This window comes from Ursus arctos, unplaced genomic scaffold (assembly GCF_023065955.2).
Source record: "Ursus arctos isolate Adak ecotype North America unplaced genomic scaffold, UrsArc2.0 scaffold_26, whole genome shotgun sequence".
Classification (NCBI taxonomy): Eukaryota; Metazoa; Chordata; class Mammalia; order Carnivora; family Ursidae; genus Ursus; species Ursus arctos.
Genome location: NW_026622941.1, coordinates 2140315 through 2162320, shown reverse-complemented (window position 1 = coordinate 2162320; position 22006 = coordinate 2140315). Strand labels below are relative to the sequence as shown.

General features: G+C 35.6%; 1 protein-coding gene across 24 annotated transcripts in view; it reads left to right on the top strand.

Moving 5' to 3' along the window:
• The window catches only part of ADIPOR2 (adiponectin receptor 2), an 84780-nt gene that overhangs the window by 6331 nt on the left and 56443 nt on the right, over window positions 1-22006 (top strand). For 9 of the 24 annotated variants that reach the window (XM_048216837.2, XM_057303191.1, XM_057303185.1 and 6 more), the window contains exon 2: window positions 10736-10845. The exons of 7 other annotated variants lie outside the window; for them this stretch is intronic. The gene's annotated coding sequence lies outside the window, so the exon portion shown is untranslated. Of the gene's footprint in view, window positions 1-10735; window positions 10846-12857; window positions 13011-13771; window positions 13972-22006 lie in introns of all 24 variants that reach the window. 8 more of the 24 variants (XM_057303196.1, XM_057303189.1, XM_057303195.1 and 5 more) reach the window with 3 other exon arrangements.

The window sequence follows — 22006 nt, the reverse complement described above, 5'->3', positions numbered from 1 at the left end:
CCCATGGTTTTGATTTTTCTGTATTGGAATATACCATGTGTTAAAGGCGATGTATGCTGGCTAAATGATTTTATAGCCTGGCTTAGTTAGACATCATAAGTGTCCAGAGAGAAGGAAAAGTGAAGCTAAATTCTGGAAACTGCCAGAATATCTTCAGGCACGGGTAAAATACTTGTTGGAAAGGATGCTTGAAGTTTTTTAATGGAAGAGCGCAGAAAAATAGAATTTTTTATAGCTGATTTATAGTATTACATATTCTTATTGGTTTCTGCAGTATCCATGTACTAGAAAACAAAGCATATAAAACATATGGTCTTAAAGAGACAAACTTACCTTATTAAATTTGGCCATTTGTATGCATTTCTTTTGTTAGTATATTAGCTAATTATTTTTCACTGGCAGCATATTCACTTTAATCCTGTATGCCCTGAAATCTTAGTTTAGTGAGCATATTATGCATAATTGTATTTATACACTCATTCCTTTGGTCATGGAAGAAAGTGGTGTGGTGAAAACTCTTTAGCGTGGTGGAACAGGCAGGTTACTTTTAATTTGTTTGGAATTTATTTATATCCTATGTCATCCAGAAGTGTAATAAAATATAAGAAGGAAAGGAGGAAAAGAAAGAAGCATAATTCAATGACTAAGAATAAAATTTGGATTTGAGTTTTCTTGGCAACAAAGGTAAAGATGGAAATATGGTAAAATACATAGCACTAAACTGGGAGAAGAAACAAGACCCAATTTTCCAGGGGTAAATCTTTCTTGACAGATTTTAAAGAACTATGTAAGTTGGGAAGTACATAAAAGCTGTTTGTTTGCTTGCTTGTTTTTGTAGAGGCTCTAGTTAAAGGGTGAGGACTAAGCATTAACATTTCAAGCTAATGAAAGAAATTTTGCATGGGGTTTGGTTTGAATTTAGGTTGCAGATGTGTTTTATTTGGGTAATAGATTTTTTTCCTTAAAATATTTCAGACATTCAGGAGACTACAGAGACCAATATAATTAACATTCATATATCCACCATACAGCTGTATCAAATCTTAACATTTTCTCATACTTTCCTTTTATTTTTAAGGAAAAAATTGCACATACACTTCAGGCACCTTCTTGGATTGCATTTCACTTTGTTTCCAGAACCGACTATCGTGAATTTGGTGTTGATCATTGCTAATGCCTGCTTTATGTAATTACTACATAGAAATATTCATAAGCAAATCATAATATTTTGTGTATTTTCAAACTTGGTGTAAACTATATTTTACCTATTCCGTAACTTGTTTTTCTTGAAACACGTATTTTCGATTCATATGAAATTCCTGTACGTTACCATTTTTGACCTACAGAAATGACAGTTTCATATGTTTCAACCTAATTATAGTCATCACTTTTATCTGGGGTACAGTTACATTATTTTATTAAATGAATACAGCCATTTTTAATTTATCATCATCTTGATAGGTATTTAGGTTGTTTCCAATTTTTTCTCTTTTAAAAACAATACTACATTGAACATTCCTTATTAGGAATCCTTGTGCACATATTTAAGATCTTTGGCAAGTTTTTAAAACTGCATGTTGGAAGCCGTTAATGGGTTGTGAAATCAGTTTAGGAATTAAAATAGGATAGAAAGTATCAGTTTGTATTGTAGGCAGTATGGATAAAATGTTTTGTGAAATTTTTGTTTCTTTTTGTGTACGTGTACATATGTGGTTTACTAAGTTTGTTTTTTGTAAATTTATTTATTTTTAAGTAATCTCTGCACCCAATTTGGGGCTTGAACTCATGATCCCAAGATCTGGAGTCACATGCTGTTATGAGTCAGCTAGAGGCCCCCTATGATTGATTACTAAGTTCGAATTGAAATTCTATGGTGAAAATTACCCAGAAGTGAAGTTGTTGGGTTGGAGGTTATAGATATTATGGGAACTTTAAACTCTGTCAGATATTGCCAGATTACTCTCCAAAATTGTGTCACTTTGTTTTAGCACGAGAATATGAGAATTTGCTGTTTCCAACTCCTGTGATCCATGGCATTGTCAGATTTTTTACATGTTTACAAATCAGATGAGATTTTTATAGACAAGAAGATATCACATCATCTTAATTTTTAATTAAGATTTTTCTCGAGTGATTATGAAATTGAGCATTTTTTCAAATATTGACTGTTCAGATTTCCATTCCTTGAATTTGACTATCTGCTACAACCCCCGCCCCCCAATGCCTATTGCTTTGTGGTTTTATTTTTTGAGGGAGAGGTAGTGTGCAGGCAGAGTGTGCACGTTTGCGCCACCAGCAGGGCAGGGGTGAGGGTGTGGGAGTTTGTGGGGAAGGGGAGAGGGGAGAGAGGGAGAATCCCAAGCAGGCTCCACACCCAGTGCAGAGCCCCACATGGGGCTGATCTCATAACCCTGAGATCATGACCTGAACCCAAATCAAGAGTTGGATACCTAACCAACTGAGCCACCTAGGCACCCTTGCTTTGCCTTTTTAAATTGATTTTAGGAGTTTATTACCTATTTTGGTAATGTCTGTTAAGTGAATTGCAAATATTTTCTTCTAGTGTATGTGGTTTATCAGTTAACTTTTTATATGGTTTTGTTGAATAGAAGTGATGATTAAATCTATCACTATTTCCCTTAATCATTTGTGTCTTTTGTGTCTTAAGAAATCTACTCCATGCCCCAAGGTCATTAAGAGTTTCCCATATTTTTTTCTAAAAGTTTTTGAAGGGTCACCTGGGTGGCTCATTTGGGTAAGCATTTGACTCTTGGTTTCGGCTCAGGTCATGATCTTGAGCCTGTGGGATAGAGCCCTGTGTTGGGCTTTGTGCTCAGTGCAGGGTCTGCCTCAGATTCTCTCTTTCGTAAGTAAATAAAATCTTTAAGAAAAAAAAAAGTTTTTGTTTTTTTTTTTAATTTAACATTTAGGTCTTGATTCTGCCTGGAAGAAAAGTTTTTATTGTGTATGATGTGAGGCAGGGATCTAATTTAATTTTTTATATGCATAGCCAGTTAGTACAGCACTATTTAACAGAGTGTGTTTTTAAAATTTGAATTGTTAATCTTTTAAGCAGTTTTTGGCTCAACACAGTAACAGCCTTTTTGTCTTTCCAAAGGCTGCTTCACATGTTCAAGTTTGTGACTTCTGGGCAAGAGTAATGTGATTGGATGATTACTTGATTCAGAAGTATAACTTAGAGGAGTAGATGGATACAGAGCACATTTTGTAGATCTCACCCAAATGTCATTTCTCTCAACCACTTTTGTAATAGAAGCTGGGTTGCAGATAGCTTGAGGCTACACTTTGGTGAGGAAACAGATTGCTGGTTTTTTGCATTGCTGGTTAGCATCCACCGACCTTGGAAACTAGATAAGCAGGTGTTCGATAGATACCTTTTTTAAAAAGATTTTATTTATTTATTTGCGAGAGAGAGCAGAGAGAGCGACAGAGAGCATGAGCAGGGAGGAGAAGGAGAAGCAGGCTGCCTCCTGAGCAGGGAGCCCAACATGGGGCTCGATCCCGGGATCCTGGGATCATGACCTGAGTAGAAGGCAGACGCTTAACCGACTGAGCCACCCAGGTGCCTCTCGATTGACATCTTGATACTTGAACCTTCAGAATACAGTTGACCCTTAAACAACACGGATTTGAACTGTGTAGGTCTACTTACACGTGGATTTTTTTATGATACAGTACTTTAAGTGTATTTTCCCTTACGATTTTCTTAAAAAGCTTTTCTCTAGCTTAATTTTGTACAATAATACAGTATATATGGGGTGCCTGGGAGGCTCAGTCAGTTAAGCACTGGCCTTTGGCTCAGGTCATGATTTCTGGGTCCTGGGATAGAGTCCCACATTGGACTCCCTGCCCAGCAAGGGGGTCTCCTTCTCCTTCTCTCTGCCCCTCCTCCCTGCTTGTGTCCCCCCACACCTCAAATAAATAAATAAATCTTTTAAAAAAATACAGTATGTATAATACATATAGGTTCAGTGTCTTCCCTCCAGCTCTTTTTTATTTTTTTAATTTATTTTTAATTTTTTAACATTTATTTTTTTTTAAAGATTTTATTTATTTATTTGACAGAGAGACAGCCAGTGAGAGAGGGAACACAGCAGGGGGAGTGGGAGAGGAAGAAGCAGGCTCCCAGCGGAGGAGCCTGATGTGGGACTCGATTCCAGAACGCCGGGATCACACCCTGAGCTAAAGGCAGACGCTTAACGACTGCGCTACCCAGGCGCTCCTCAGCTCTTTGTTTTTTAAATCCTGAGCACTTGACTTTATATTTCAGAGATTTGACAAAATAAATTCAGATAATTTTTACTGAGGAGTAAAAACATTTTTTTGGTCATGTTTATGATATTTATCAGCTTTTTACAAAGTCAAATTTATTGAGTATAGTTTACACTCAATAAAATTCACCCTCTTTTAGATGTCCAGTTCTGTGAATTTTACAAACATTACTGAACGATCTTTAAATGGCCAAAGTGGACTTGATAACTATTGGAAAGGCCTAACGTAGCAGCTCAGCACACAACAGTCGGCATCTGTTTATCACTTTGGAAGTCATTATAGGAAGATTTGCATTAGGCATAACAAGAGACCAGTTGTGTAGTCAGCTCCACTGGCTTTTCCTCCAGCTCTGCTTCATGTGATGATATTTGTCTGTTTTTTTCGTCAGGAAAGTTGGTCAGTGGGATGTGGCAGTTAGACCAGGTTCCATGTGATTTTACTAAAAGTTGGCCTACATGCTAGGGGGAAAAGGTAGTGTAAATTGTACAAAGTGTTGCCTGTGTTTGTATATCCAAAATAATTTTTTTAAAAACAAACTGATTTGACGTGTGTTTTGTGTTTATAGCAGTTAAGATGCTATGAAGGCTTGAGAATGCCTGTCTTAAAAATTTAGGTGTTGCCTCTTCTCAGTTATCAACTGTATCATTTTCTTAAGGGCTGTATCAGTAACATATGTTGGGAACTTTTCCCATTTTATCACTTTTTTTTTTCACTTACCAGTTTTGTTTTATTGACATTTTTCGACTCAGAAATGTTCTGAGTGTTTGGGGAAGAATTCCAATTTTAATCAGTTGGCTTTATTGCTTCCAGTATGTAGCAAGGCTCTATGTTCTTCCCCATTTTTTGACTCTTTCATAATATTTTCAACATTGTTGTTAAGTACGATGTATTATCAGTGTTGAAACTCCTGGTTTTGGCATTTGAGTAGTACTGTGCATTTGAGTACAGCTTATGGTTCATGGAGGCAGGGTTGTGGATAAGAGCATTGACTTGGGTGTTAGGCAGAGTAGGTTGATTAGGTAGATTAGTTTGCCACTTTTAAATATAGTTAACTCAGGCAGGTTATTTATAACTTCCCTGGGTGTTTTGTCATTTCCAAAATGTAGGAAATAATTTAACTGTCTCCCAGGATTATTGTAAAGATTAAAGAGATAATTCACAGGAAATGTTCTTTGCATGTAGTAAGTACTCAGTGCATGTTAGCTGTTCTCCTCTTCCACATCCAGCAAAGGTTTTTGAGCTCCTACTTTGCATCCAAACCGTGCTTGGTGTTGTGATCCAAAAATGGATTCTGAAGGCTTCCTGACCCTAAGAAGTTTCACTGTGCAAGAGGGGAAGGCAGACATGTAAACAGATAAATGCAATAAATTGTGACAGGTACTGTAATAAAAACATTAATAAGTGAGAATGAAGGAGTTAGTGTCAGGAGTCTGGGGAGGTCAGGGAAATTAATTTCTGCCTCTGAACTTCTTATGAAGTGTGAGTAGTAATTCCCCATTCATTTTTTTGGCTAATACTTTATTGAATACAGCTACTGTGTGCCAATTGCTATTTTAGGTGCTAGGAATATTGGAGTAAAGAAGGCAATGTCTCTGCTCTCAGAAGCTTTCATTCTAGTGGGAAAAGACCAGTAGTAAACAAAGAAAAAAAAATCATGGACAAGTGCTGTAAAATGTGATAAGGAGTGAGTTGAGTTAGGAGATGCTTTAGATTGTGTGGGCAGAGAAGGATTCTTTGAGTAGGTGACCTTGAAGTTGAAGATCAGCCTGTGAAGAGGGAACCTGTAGTGGGTGATTATCAGAGGGATGAGCATTCCAGGCTTTGGGAAACCAGGTGACATAAAGGCATTTGAGCTTTTGGAGTGTTAGGAGGAGCAGATAGGTGGAATGTAGTGTGCCAGGGGGGAGAGTGGTATAAGATGAGGCCAGAGGTAGGGGCTAGGTCATTTAAGGTTTTGTAAGCCAGAGTAAGGGTTTCCTAGCTATAAAAGAAAGTTATTGGAGGGCTCAAGGGAATACCTTTCGATAAAGATCACTGTGGCTGTTGTGTGGGGAATGGATTCTGGATTCTGAGGATAAGGAGTGGGGTAGTTGGGTAACAAAGACGGAACCAAGGAGACCTTTGTAGGCTATTGTATTTAGGACAGGTGAGAGAGATTTTATTTTCTGGCTTGAACCAGAAAGTAATACAGGAGAGAAATGGGTAGATTTGGGCCGTGTTTTGAAGACTGAGTTAGTAGGACTTGCTGACTGAATTATGACCAGTGAGAGAAATCCTAGGACTTTAGCAATTAGAAGATTGATAGTGCAGTTTACTGAAATGGGTAAGTCTGGAGGGGAGAAGAGGTTTTGTGGGAAATCATGAGTTCTGTTTTGTTAAGTTTGAAGTGCCAATTAGACATCTGTGTAGAGACTTTACACTTGGTGATAGGTTATAGTAATTATAGGTTATGGAGTTCAGTGAGAGATAAATATTTGGCAATCACTGACTTGTATCTGCTAGATTTGGTGAGAAAGATTTCAGTGATGGCCTTGTTGAGTGTGGCCTCAGTGGGAATAGAAGATAGGTTGTAGAGACGTATCAGGTGAGGGATGGAGTGAGAATGTGAGGTTGGCGAATGGAGACGGCAACCATAGACTCCTCTTTGAGAAATTTTTCAGTGGAAGGGAAGCAGTAGAATAGTTGTATCTACAAGTAAGACCTAGATTTGAGTCTTGTTTTTATATTTGCCTGGATGCGTTATTATTTGAGTGTAATATTTATGTACTTTACCCATTCATCTCTACAGTATTGAGGTAAATGGTATTTTTTCTCTTGTGACATGAGAGATTTTAGTCTAGGAAAGTTAAATGACAGTTGAGGAATTTACAAGGTGGTGGAACCTGTATTTGTACTCACTAACTTTGATATCCCATACAGGGTACTTTTTGATATACCAAAATGCCCTTTAAACTTTAAGTCTCATCTACCTTAGAGTTTTTGAAAAGATTACAAGATGAGAGTTGTGAAAATTCTTCTAAAGCTGTAAATTGCCATGGAATCCTTGGGAGAATCTTTACTTTTCCTGATTTCCTTTTTTGTAAAATGAGAAACTTCAGAAGGTAACAATACAAATCATGTAGCTAATTGTTATTTAAAACAAAAAACTGATTCATTATAGTTGTTAATAAAATTATACAAACAATTCAGAAATGTAGCAGAAACCTTATTATAGGAATGCTCTTTGATGCTTAAACAATAATGCTTTATAGGTATATATTACATATCACATGGTAATAATTGTAATTATTATGTAAATACTTTATTAGTATTGTATCTAATTTTGAGCTGCTTATGCTAGATAGGATATGAAAAAATTGTGTGGACTCTAGTAAAGTCTCCACGAAATGATCAGAAATTAGAAAATGGGTCCTTTATGGAAAAGTTTAATGAATAAGAATTATTTTTTTTAAAGATTTTATTTTTAAGCAACCTGTAAACCCAGTGTGGGGCTCAAACTTAAAACCCCAAGATCAACCAACTGAGCCAGCCAGGCGCCCCTGAATAAGAATTATTTAACCTGGATTAGTCAGAGTTGAATTAATAATAAGGATTTGCAGCAAAGTGTTGGATATTACCATTGTGGAGAACAAAAATAGATGATGTCTTTTGACATTCCGTAAATACAATTGATTTCTAGACCTTAAGGACTGTTAAACATTTAAAGAAACCCTTGTAGGAGATCTTCATCTTTGGAGACCTTTAAGAATGTATTAAATGATTTTTATTTGGTAATATAAAGAATTGAACCCATCATATATTTTGAAATCTTGTATTTGGTTTGATTCTTTATATTGCTTAATGAAAGAAGATTAGGTATTGGTTATTTATTGTATTTGCATACTTTTCCAGTTCATCATATGATTATGAGCCAGGGCTTCTGCCATTTATTTTAAAAGTTAAATTTATACTTAGCTAATTCTTTTTTATACTGTGGGTACCCTGTCTTCCAAATAAAAAAATGGCAAAGGGAAATGCAGAAATTGAGGATGAAATAATATTAAAGTGGCTTTTTAATGCTTCTTATTAGTGTTTGTTGTGATCAGAAACTTCAGAATCTTCAAGTATGACTACCGCTACTGGGTGTGTGGTATCTGGCTAAGCTTTCTAACTAGTGATCCTAGTCTATCACCAGCCTTACAGGGCGTGATTTAAATTAATTCTTGGTGGTTTGTCTCTCTTACTTAGCCTATTCAGTTCTCACAACCACATATGAAGTGTAGAGATTGTTAACCCTTTTCAGATTAACTTCGTATCTGCTATGGACCTTTGAGGTTGTTAAAAATTAGAATATAAGTTTTCACATTCTGAGGGCCACGGGGAGTAGGGTGTAATAGTTGAAATCTAGGGGCATCACTTTCTAGTTCTTTTTTGGGGGGGTGCAAGAGGGTGGTTTTATTAAAGCACAAGGACAGGACCAGTGGGCAGAAAAAGCTGCTGCCCATCACTTTCTAGTTCTGTGATTAGATTATTCAGTGATAGAGGATGGGCTGCAAAATATGTTCCAGGGTTTTGTTGGCTTTCTCTAAGGTGAAAGTAGCCAATTTCACAGTAACTTGGAAGTTGTATATGGAAACTATTCTAGTATGGTCTGTCATTCTGTACTGAGGTATGCCTTTGAAGTTGCTGCATGGTTAATGAGATTTTTGATATCAGGTTCATGCTTTTCCTTCATTGGAAACCTGAGTGGTACAAAATGTTCTACATGGAAGTAGTGGTATGTTGTATCCCTCATTACCTCTTTCCGACTTCAATGTGAAGTGAAATATAGTGGATACAAATCTGAACAACTAGTGGAATGGGATTATTTTTTTAGAATGGAATAGTTTATTTCATCAGTGGGACCCCATAGGGACCCCATCCTCCCAACGAGGATATTAAATGTACCAGATTTTCTTTTGAATATTAGCTTTTTTTTTCTTTTTTAATCACTATCAAAATACTAGATGTATGTTCCATGACTGGCTTAAGTCCTTACAGAATTCGGAAGGGAGGTTTCTCTCATATTAACTGGCAAGGAAAGTGGTTTATCTCTTAATATTAATATTTAAAAAATGGTGCAATAATGGGGGAAAGGGGTCATCTGGATACTAGAATGTTGTTTCTTGCTGGTTACACAGCATTTATACTTTGTGTTCTTTGTGAACTTTGCTTGCTTGAGTATATTTTTTACATCAAGGTTTGTTAGACAAAGAGGTAGTGTGGTACTGTAGTATAATTTTCCTGAATTGTTGCCTTGATTATCATACTTCACAGTTCTTAGAACTTTAATTTGGTACCTTTTTATTTTGTAAGCTGTGAACTTTATGGGCTCTAAACTGAGCATATTTTTTGAAATATATTTCTATTTTCTTTATTCATCCAATTTTAAATGGTAATTTGACTTTTAAAAAATTTCTACTTCTTTTCATTTATTCCCCAAATAAGGATCAATGAATTGAGCTTTTCTTTGCTGATATTAATCATTTATTAAGTTGTAGAAGTAGTATAGGGTAAGAATACCAGGAGTGAGACTGACTAAATTCAAATTCTAGCTCACCAGTTACTAGTTGTATATAGTTATGTATGTAGACTGTCTTGCTTTATTTTGTCATCTATGAAGTGGGAATAGTACCCATCTAACAGGGTTTTAACTGAGTTAGTTCTTATATATTATTTAAAAGACACAGTGCCTGGCATACAGTAAAGCACTAAATAAGTTATAGCTGATATTACCATTTTTCTTATGATAAAATATACATATGAAGCTTACCATTTTGATCATTTTAAGTTTACACTGCTGTAGCATTAAATACATTCAGTGTTTTGTAACCATCACCAGTATCCCAAAACTTCTGTATCACCTAAAACAAAATTAACCATTAGCAATATCCTTTACTCCCTCCCACTAGCCCTGATAACCTGTGTTTTACCTGTGATTATTTTGTAGCATGAATCTGAACTTCATTCTCTTTTGTTATTATTAATAGCTTAATTTGTCATTGTATGTTTATACCGCATTTTGTTTATCAGTTCATCTATCCGTGGTTGCTACTAGAGTTTCCATGTTTTGGTTATTGGGAGTGTTGGTGTACAAGTATCTGTTTGAATCCCTGCATTCAATTATTTTGGCTATATATTTAGGAGTGGAATTGCTGAATCACTATGACTCTGTGTTTAACTTTTTGAGGAACTTGTTACTGTAGTTTTTATTATCATTGTCATCATTTGGTAAAATGTAGGGATGAGCTTTTTTTTAGAAATTATGTTTATTACCGAGGTGCTATTAGTGCTGTGGTATGCATGTTTATTGGAAGCTATGTGCATAATTTTCCACTCCTTGGATTGAAATTTCTGGTGTGGAGTATTACATTTAAAACTGTGGAGCTGGGCTTGCCTGCTCTCTCTCTCTCTTTTTTTTAAGTTGGCTTCACGTGTAGCGTGGAGTCCAGTGCGGGGCTCGAACTCATGACCCCGAGACCAAGACCTGAGCTAAGATCAAGAGTCAGATGCTGAACCAACTGAGCCACCCAGGTACACTTCCCTCTCTTTTTCTTAATTAAACTTTTCATTTGGAGATAATTGTAAATTCATGTGCAGTTGTAAGAAATGATACCAAGAGATTACCCATACACTTCCGTAGTTTCTCCCAGTGGTAAAATCTTGCAAAATTATATATAGTGCAATATTTATAATCATGGTACTGACATTGTCAAGATACAGAAAAATTCTTTTACGCCAAGGATCTTCTTTTATGATACTCTTTTATGGCCATACCCGCTTTCTTGTTTTTCTTTTTCCTCTCTTCTCTTCTCTTCTCTTCTCTTCTCTTCTCTTCTTTAATGGAGCCCAGTGTGGGGCTTGAACTCATGACCCTGAGATCAAACCCTGAGCTGAGATCAAGAGTCAGATGCTTGACTGAGCCATCCAGGCACCCCATACCCACTTCGTTCTCACGCCTTCCTTAACTCCTGACAACCACTAGTCTGTTCTCCATTTCTTTATTTTTGTTGTTTCAAGGATGTTATAAAAATGGAATCATACAGTGTGTAACTTTTTGGGATTGGCTTTTTCCCCCTATTAAAAAAGTTGTAAAATACATATAAAATTTACTTTTTTATTATACATTTTTAAAGTGTGCAGTCATGTACATTCATGTTATGCAACCATCACGACCATTCATCTTTTCATCTTGCAAAATGAAAACTCTATACCCATTAAACAATAACTCCCTGTTCTCCCCCACCCCCAAACTCTGGCAGCCATCATTCTCCTTTCTGTCTCTATGATTTTGACTACTTAAGTTATTTCATACAAGGAGAATCATACAGTATTTGTTTTGTTGTGATTGGCTTATTTTACTTAGCATAATATCAAGGTTCATCCAGGTTGTAACTTGTGTCAGAATTTCCTTCCTTCCTTTTCTATTTTAGAAAGAGAGTTGTGTGTGCACGAGTGGGGGGAGGGGCAGAGAGAGAGAAGGAGAGGGGGAGAATCCCAAGCTGACTCTGTGTGTTGAGTGTGCAGCCTGACGCAAGGCTTGATCCCACGACTCTGAGATCACAAACTGAGCTGAAAGCAAGAGTTAGTCACTGAACCAACTGAGCCACCCAGGTGCCCTAGACTTTCCTTCTTTTTTTGAGGCTAAGTAGTATTTTATATGTGGATTACATTATTGACTCATCCACTGATAGAAGCTTGGGTTGTTTCCATATATTAGCTGTTGTAAATACTGTTATGCACATGAGTGTATAAATGTCTCTTCCAGACCCTGTTTTCAGTTCTTTTGCATTTATACCCAGAAAGAGAATTGCTAGATCATATGGTCATTCTATTTTAAATTTTTTTGTGGAACTACCATACTGTTTTCCACATTTTGTCTGCTCTTTTAAAATTGAGGACAAAATAAAAATCAAAATTAGAAAATAGGTGAAGTAATACATTGCACTAATATGATCTATCTTGACAAGCCCAGTTGTATGATTAAATATAAATAATTTTAATTCCTTTTCTTCTTTCCTTTTGTCCCCTTAGAGAATGGGACATGCATGCATTCAATTATTCATTCATTCATTCAAGCAACCTATATTGAAGGTCTGCTGTATATCTGTTGCAATTTGGGTTTCAACAGTGAACGAAACAAATCCTTGCCCTCATGGAACATATGAACTATTGGTTTCCTAAAAGTACTTCTTAGAATAGAGTTATATTATTAGAGCTGAAGTGTCTAACAATTAAGTTAGCAATTTCTTCAGGTAAAAAAATTGCTTTTGAGGTACATTTAAGTAACTGTGGTGCTTTTAAGCAATGTAATAACTTTATGGAGTAGTTTTTGAAGGGAAAGTGATGCCTAAGAGGTGGGAATTTAAAATTTTCCATTGCTTTCCCATTAGGAAGGCAACGTGGTATTAGTACATTTGACGGGGAGTCAAGAGATCTAGGTTCTAGTTCTGACTTTATCATGTAATATTTGGTGTTTTGCTGGAGTCTTCACTTCCATTTTTGTTCCTCTTCACTTCTTTACATAACTTTTTTTTTTTTTTAAGTTCTGCGCCCAGCATGGAGCCCAGGGTGGGGCTTGAATTTAACAATCATGAGATCAAGACCTGAACTGAGATTAAGAGTCGGATGCTTAACCGACTGAGCCACCTAGGTTCTCCATAACTTTCTTCTTTTTAAAGGATTTTGACTACAGTTAGGTTAGTAACTATTTCAGTATCACTTTTTATACTGGTAATATCCAGTACTATTTTCAAGCTTATTCCTGATGTCAGCTGAATATTTGTTTCTTCAAACTTCATTTCCAAAAACAAATTCATTCTTTTTGTTTTTTTGAGGATTTTATTTATTTGGGGTGGGGGAAGCATGAACAAGCAGGGGGAGTTGTAGAGGGAAAGGGAGATGCAGGCTCCCCGTTGAGCAGGGAGCCAGATGCAGGGCTGGATCCCAAGACCCTGGGATCATGACCTGAGCCTAAGGCAGATGCTTAATGGACTGAGCCACCCAGGCACCCAAGAATGTATTTCCTAAAGAGAAAAGTAGTAGGATGTATGCTTGAACGATTTTATGCAGAAAATAAGTCTCTTTTCCAACAGACATTGTGGGCATAATAATTCCCTCAATAAGAGGATATTTAATCTAGATATTGGGAAAGAGGGGCTTTGCAATCTGAGGAGGAGGTAGGTGTAGGATTTGAAAAACTTAGCGGTATTTTCTTTCTCTCCTCATCATCACTTCCTGGCCACCCAGAAATTTTAAAAGACCCTAGATCTGCTCTACTTGCTGAAAATTTGTATAGGATTTCTGCACCTATTCATAGACTCAGAGTACCTCTTAGTTACTTGTTTCTTCCTACCAGCTGTATTCTGTCGTTCTTTTTTTTTTTTAAGCTCTTTGTAATACAGCACAGTATTCATAGAATCTTTTTTTTTTTTAAAGATTTTATTTATTTATTCGACAGAGATAGAGACAGCCAGCGAGAGAGGGAACACAAGCAGGGGGAATGGGAGAGGAAGAAGCAGACTCATAGTGGAAGAGCCTGATGTGGGGCTCGATCCCAGAACGCCGGGATCACGCCCTGAGCCGAAGGCAGACGCTTAACCGCTGTGCCACCCAGGCGCCCCAGTATTCATAGAATCTTGATCAGTGAAAATTTTCTGTGTAAGTAGAATAAAGATTGACTCTTCTGATTGACAGATACTCAGAAATCTTACTTTCCATCTCCCGTATTACTCCCTTTTACTGTTAAGGCTCTTAGAGCAAATTAAAGCCTAGTTTCAAATACTTTTCCTATTTTTTACTTTTCCTCACTAGACAATCATTTGTTTAAAGCGGGACAGTTCACTGTTTTAATACTTTTGTTCTCCGAGCCTTACCTAAATCTTTTTTCTCCTCCACCCATAATTTCTTTTTGAAACTTGCAGTAGATCATTGTAATAGATACTAATATTACACCTCAGGACTATTTGTCTTTCCCATTATCCCTAGAATGTGCTGGAGGTTATGGGGCTGAGGTTAGGTTTTTGAATCCTAATATTATACTATAATAAATATTTGAACACTGGGTTTTATGTATTGTTTGAGTATTATTTAGTTTTTGGAGAAAGTAAAAGTTCCAGATTTTTTTGATTTGGAATATTTTTCCTTTATTAATAGTTTAAAAATCATTAGGCAATCTTTTTTTTTTCTTTAGAATGATAAGCATAGGAAAGGGATATATGTTACCATACGCTTTTTTATTTTTTGAGTAATGTTTGCTTTTAATAGCTTCTAATTATTTTCTTATCCTACCCTGAATAGTTGGCCTCTAAATTTAGTATCCATTCCCCCCCCCCCCCCAAACCTGCTTTTATTTTCTGTTATTTTCTTATGTATTCTATTCTTTCTACTTTTTTCTTAGGAGAAGGAAATGTCATTTATATAACTAGTTCTTGCCTTGTAGTAAAACTAGTAAGAAAGCAGGGAAAAGCACAAAACTTGGCATGTAGTAAATTTTGTTTGACAAAATGGGCGAGTGAATGAATGAATAGGAAATAAAGCTGAACTCATACAATAGGAATGCAGCCTTGTTTAGTGGTACTGTTTATCCTAGGATCCTTAGCTAAGAACTAAGGCACTTTGGAAAGGAACAAACAAAAAAATATGGAGGAAAAAGTATTATATATCGCTTAAGCAACTGCCTTATGCCACTATACAGTATGTCCCCATTTCTGAAAGTGCATTGTGATTCTCATTTACATTTTAAGCTAATTTCGTTAGTTGTTTGGGTGAATTCTGAGGCATCTCTAGAGACAATTGGATATACCTCTGGGACCTTACATAATCATAATTACTGTAGTTATGGGTATTTAAAGTTTTCTTACCAGAGCTTATGGAGAAAAAGTTATGCTTAGGTCTTTACCCTTAGTAGTGAATTTTACTCAAAATCCTAGGAGACAGATTTTTTGAAAGGACTGTTTAATCAATACTGTTTTAGCAGAAACACTTGAAGAGCCCATTATATTGTTTATAGCTAACATTTGATTACCTGGGTTTTAGATTATCTAAATTCTTAGCATTTTGTTTCATTACAAAATTTCCTGGTCAATTTGCTGATCATTAGCACCTCTACAAGGAGACAAGCACAGAGTGGAAGAGTGTAAATTATAACTTTTAAAGAATTTTATTTGACCTTAATTAAAGGTTTGGGGGAGAAGCAAGTTAAAACTGTGGCTAATTATTTATAAATTTCAATGATCTGTCCTCTTATTACTATATATGATACAATAGATTTGAAGTTTTTTTTGGCTACTGTGACAAGTAAATTATGCTTACCTTATTAAAAATTTGTTTATACCACATACATTTGAAAGAATTGTACCTTTTGATACATAAAGATACATACAGATTTGATAAAAATTTTGTACTTTTTGATATATACAGAATTGGTAAAGCTAGCAGTAAAGCATTATACATTTTAATATTCTAGATTTCTTTTTAAAAATTGTGGAAAAATTAACTTTTTTTTCTTTAAAGTAGTCTCAGCACCTAGCTGGGCATGGAGTGGGGTTTGAACTCACAACTCTGAGATGGAGACCTGAGCTGAGATTAAGAGTTGACAAATAACCGATTGAACCATCCAGGTGCCCCAAAATTCACCATTTTAAAGCATACAATTCATTGACATTAAGTACATTCACAGTGTTGTACAACCATCACCACAGCCCAGTTGCAGAACTTTTTTTAATCACCCCAAAAGAAACCCCTATACCTATCAAGCAGTTACTCCCATTTTCCTCTCTATCCAGCTCCTAGCAGCCAGTAATCTTGCTTTCTGTTCGTATGGATTTACCTATTCTGGATATTTCATATAGATGGAATCATAAGATAATGCGGCCTTTTGTATTTGATGTCTTTCACTTAGCCGATGTTTTTAAGATTCATCCGTGTTGTAGGATGTATCAGTACTTCATTCCTTTTTTTTTATTGTGGTGAAAGAAATATGTATCATAAAATTTACATCTTATCCATTTTTAAGTGTACAATTCATTGGTATTAAATACATTTGCAGTGTTGTGTAACCATCACTGCTGCTTCCTAAACTTTTTCATCATTCCAAAAAAAAAAAAAAATACGTACCATTAAGCAATAACTTCCCACTCCCTCCTTTCCCCTCCTGGTTACCTCTGTTTTACTTTCAGTCTATGAATTTGCCTATTTCTAGTCACCTCATGTAAGTGGAATCATACAGTTTTTGTCTTTTTGTGTCTGGTTTATTTAATATATAACATATGACATAATGTTTACGGCATTCGTTCATGTTGTAGCATGTATTAGAATTTCTTTTCTTTCTATGGCTGAAGAATAGTCTATATTATGATTATACCACAATTTGTTTATCCATTCATCTGTTCTTTAAGCTTTTTGGCCATTGTGAATAGTGCTGCTATGTAGATTCCTTCCCTGCCCCCTCTAGCTTTACTGAGGTTTAAGTGACAAATAAAAAATTATACATAATTTAGGAGAATAAGATGATTTGGTTGATATACATATATATACACGCATGTATGTATATGTACATATATATATAGTGAAGTGGGTACCACAGTCAGATAATTAACATATCCATTACCTCACATGACATATCCTCAACTCCCTTTTTATTTGGTCCTGAAAACACATACTTAAGATTTTTCCTCTTAGTAGGTAGCAAGTATACAATACGGCATTATTAACTGTAGTCACTGTGCTGTATATTAGATCTCCAGAACTTATCCTATATGAACATTGCATCCTTTTATTAATGTCTCTCCGTGTCCCACACTACCCAGCCCTACTTTCTGTTTTTATGAGTTTGACTTTTTTAGATTCCGCATATAAGTGAGTTCATGCGATATTTGTCAATCTGTGTCTAGCTCATTATACTTCGCATAATATCCTCCAGTTTCATCCATGTTGTTGCAAATGGCAGGATTTCCTTCGTTTTCAGTTTCTTTCATCAATATCATTAGAGTTTTCAGTGTATAGATCTTTCACCTCAGTTAAATTTATTCCTAAGTATTTCATCCTTTTTAAAGCTATTCTAATGAGATTGTTTTCTAATATATTTTTTGATTGTTTAGTGTAATTAATTGATTTTTTGTATATTGATTTTGTATCCTGCAAATTTACTGAATTTGTTTATTCTAACACTTTTTGGTGGAGTCTTCATTTTTTTTTTTTTTTTGAAGATTTTATTTATTTATGTGGGCTAGAGAGAGAGCACCATCAGAGGGAGGGGCAGAGGGAGAGGGAGAAGCAGACTCCCAGCTGAGCAGGGAGCCCGACGTGGGGCTCAATCCCAGGACCCCAGGATCATGACCTGAGCCAAAGGCTTAACTGACTGAGCCACCAAGGCACCCGTTTGGTGTTTTCTGTATATAAGGTAATGTCATCTACAGATAGAGATTTTACTTCTTTTCCAATTTGGCTGCCTTTTATATCTTTTTCTTGCCTAAGTGCTCTGGCTACAACTTCCAATGCCGTATTGAATAGAAGGGGTGAGAATGGGCATCTTGATCTTATTCCTGATCTTAGATGTAAAGCTTTCCAGCTTTTTACCATTGAATATGATGTCAGCTTGTCATTGGCTATTGAGATGTTAGCTATTGAGATAATCATATGAACTGTGATCATATTGATCCTGTTAACGTGGTATAATACATTTGTTGATTTGCGTATGTTGAAGCATCCCTTGAATCCCGGGGATAAATTTGACTTGATCATGGTATGTGAGTGTTTAAATGTGCTATTGAATTAGGTTTCCTAGTATTTTGCTGAGGATTTTTGCATCTGTGTTCATCAGGGATATTAGCCTGTGATTCTTTTATCTTGTAGTGTCCTTGTCTGGCTTTGGTATTGGGGTAATGCTGGCTTTGTAAAGTGAATTTGGAAGTGCTCCTTTCTCTTCAGTTTTTTGGAAGAGTTTGACAAGAATTGGCATTAATTATTCTTTAAATTATTGATAGAATTTACTAGTGAAGGTCATGGGCTTTTCTTTGTTCAAAGATGTTTGATTACTGTTTCAGTCTTCTTACCTTTTTGTTACTGGTTTGTTCAGATTTTTTATTTCTTCATGATTAAGTCTGTGTTGTATGATTGTAGGAGTTTATCCATTTCTTCCAGATTATTCAATTTGTCGGAGTGTAATTGTTCATAGTAGTATTTTATGATCTTTTCCATTTCTTCAGTATCAGTTGCAATATCTCTTATGTCATTATTTTATTTATTTGAATCTTTTTGCTTGATTAGCCTAGCCAAAGTTTTGTCAGTTTTGTTTATTGTAAAAACAAAACAGAACAAAACCCCACATCCTAGTGTCATTGGTTTTTAAAATTGTTTTTCTAGTCTGTATTTTCTTTCTGTTCTAATCTTATTATTTCCTTCCTTCTGCTAACTTTGGGCTTAGTTCTTTTTCTGGCTCCTTGAAGTGTTAAGTGGGATTGTTTATTTGAGATTTTTCTTTTTCCTCAATGTAGGTATTTATTGGTTTAAATTTTCCTCTTAGAAACCCTTTTGCTGCATCCCAGGAGTTTTGACATTTCCCCCCCATCTTTGTCTCAATGTATTTTTTTTTTTAAATTTATCTTTTGAGTTTTGCTTTGACCCATTGGTTGTTCAGGAGCATGTCATTTAATTTCCACATTTTTGTGAATGTTCCTGTTTTCCTCCTGATACTGATTTCTATCTAATTTCATACCATTGTGGTTGGAAAAGATACTGGGTATACTTTTGTCCTCTTAAATTAGTTAAGACTTAATTTGAGGCCTAACATGTGATTCAGCCTAGAGAATGTTTTGTATGTGCTTGAGAAGAATGTTTATTTTGCTGCTGTTGGATGGCATGTTCTATATATCTCTTAGGTCTGTTTGGTCCAAAGTGTTATTCAAGATCAGTGTTTCCTTACTGCTTTTGTGTTGGGATGATCTATCCATTTTTGAAAGTGGGTATTGCTGTCTGTGTCTCTTTTCAGTTTAATTAATAATTATTTTATATAGATTCCGTGGTGTTGGTTGCGTGTATGTTTACAATTATTATATGCTTTTGATGAGTTGACCCCTTTATTATTAAATAATGTCTATCTTTTGTCATAGTTTTTAACTGAAAGTCTATTTTTGTCTGGTATAGTAAGTATAGCTACTCCTGCTCTTTCTTTTCTTTAAAAAATTTTTTTTAATTTCAGGTTTTTATTTAAATTCTAGTTAGTTGGGGTGTCAGGGTGGCTCAGTGGTTTAGGTATCTGACTTCCACTCAGGTAATGATTTCAGGGTTGTGAGATTGAACCTTGAATTGGGCTTTGCACTCAGCATGAAGTCTGATTGAGATCAGTCTGATTGAGAGAGAGAGCTCTCACTCTGTCCCACCCCCTGCTTGTGTGCGCAGTCTCTCAAAATAAATTCTAGTTCATTAACATATATGGTAAAATTGGTTTCAGGTGTAGAATTTAATGATTCATCACTTATTATCACCCAGTGCTCATCACAGGTGCCCTCCTTAATACCCATCACCCATCTAGCCCATCCCCCACTTACCTCCCTCCGTCAACCCTCAGTTTGTTCTCTGTAGTTAAGAGTCTCCTAAGGTTTCCTTTCCTCTCTCCCCCCCCCCCATGTTTATCTGTTTCGTTTCTTAAATTCCACAGAAAAGTGAAATGATGTGTATTTGTCTTTCTCTGGCTGACTTTGCTTAGCATAACAACACTCTAGCTCCACCCACATCATTGCAAATGGCAAGATTTCATTTTTTTGATGGCTGAATAATATCCTGCTCTCTTTCATTTACTATTTGCATGGAATACCTTTTTCCATCTCTTGTTTTCAGCTTGTGTGTGTCCTTGTAGCTAAAGTGAATCTCTTGTAGTGAACATACTGTTGGATCTTGTTTTTTAATCCACTCACATACTCTTATGTCTTTCATTGGAGAATCAAATCCACTAACATTTAAATGATTATTGCTGCGTAAGGACTTATGTTGCCATTTTACTGTTTTCTGACTTTTTTATTTCCCTTGTTCCATTCTTTCTCTCTTACTGTCTTCATGATTTAATGATTTTTTAAATAGTGGTATGCATTGAATCTTTTATATTTTATGTGTTTACTGGAGCTATCTTCTTTTTGGTTGCCGTCAGGCTTACATAAAAACATAACAGCTTATTTTAAGCTGATAACAACATATTCAGCACTTTTACCCAATCCCATGTTTTATATTATCAATGTCACAATTTACATATTTTTATATTGTATATTCATTAGCAAAATATTGTAGCTATAGGTATTTTTTTTATTTTTTAAAGATTTTATTTGTTCATTTGAGAGAAAACGTGTATGCAAGAGTAGGGAAGAGTGGTAGAGGGAGAGCGAGAAGCAGACCCCCCACTGAGCAGAGAGCCCGATGTGAGGCTTGATCCCAGGATCCTGAGATCATGACCTGAGCTGAAGGCAGATTAGTTTAACTGACTGAGTCACCTAGGCACCCCAATACTTTGTTTTTTTTGAGCAATTTTAAGTTGTTAGAAAAATCGAGTGAAAAGTACAGAGTTCCCGTATATCCTCTCTCATTCCCTCCAGTTTCATCGAGTGAAAAGTACAGAGTTCCCGTATATCCTCTCTCATTCCCTCCAGTTTCCTTGATATCTTTCATTAGGGTGGTATACTTGTTACGGTTGCTATGCCAATATTGATATATTATTATTAACTAAATTCCATAGTTTACAATAGGGTTTAATCTTTGTGTGGGTTGTGAGAAACATATAATTATACATATCCACCATTACAGTATCATACAGAATAGTTTTCACTGCTCTAAAAATATTCTGTGCTCCACCTATTCATCTCTCTCTCCCCCCTGAACTCCTGTTAATCACTCATCTTTTTACTGTCTCCCTAATTTTGCCTTTTCCAGAATGTCATATAGTTGAAATCATACAGTATGTAGCCTTTTAGATTGGCATCTTTCCATTAGCAATACTCATGTAAGTTTCCTCTGTGTAAGTTTCTTTGCATGGTTTGATAGCTTGTTTCTGTTTATTACTGAACAGTATTTTGTTGTGTCGATGTATCACAGTTTATCCATTCATCTATCGAAGAATATCTTGCTTGCTTCCAACTTTTGGCAGTCATGAATAAAGGAACTTTTTGTGTGGACCTAAGTTTTCAACTCATTTAGGTCACTTGCCTTTTTAACTTTTGTATTTAGGCACACACATTTTTATATAGCTGTAAATCTTTTTTTTTTTTTATCTAATTGTAATAAGCATTTTGTCTTGCTCTTTAATTTTAAGATACCATAAACAAGCCATTTGTATATTTTCTAAATGTTCTTAGTATTCTAATGAAAAAAATGAACATAGTTTACCATTTTTTTGTTACTGCTTCCCCCCCTCCCTAAAATAAAATGCTTTTGTGCATATAGATTTTCCCTTTTATGTTGCTATAGTATAAATTTCAAGGAGAAATTCCAAAGAGTTGGGTTATTAGGTCAAGGAGTCAAGGCCATTTTTTTAGGTAGTTCTTTATGTACTGGTCTGCATATCCTGTTCTGTGTATGCTGGAGATTTTCTACAGTTTACATTGCTATCCAGAAAAGAGTAATACCAGTTATATGTGTAATTCTAAGGTCTGATTTTTTTGTTTTTAAGCTTCTCAGTGGTTTCACTTAAGAAAGTGGTGGTATTGTGTTT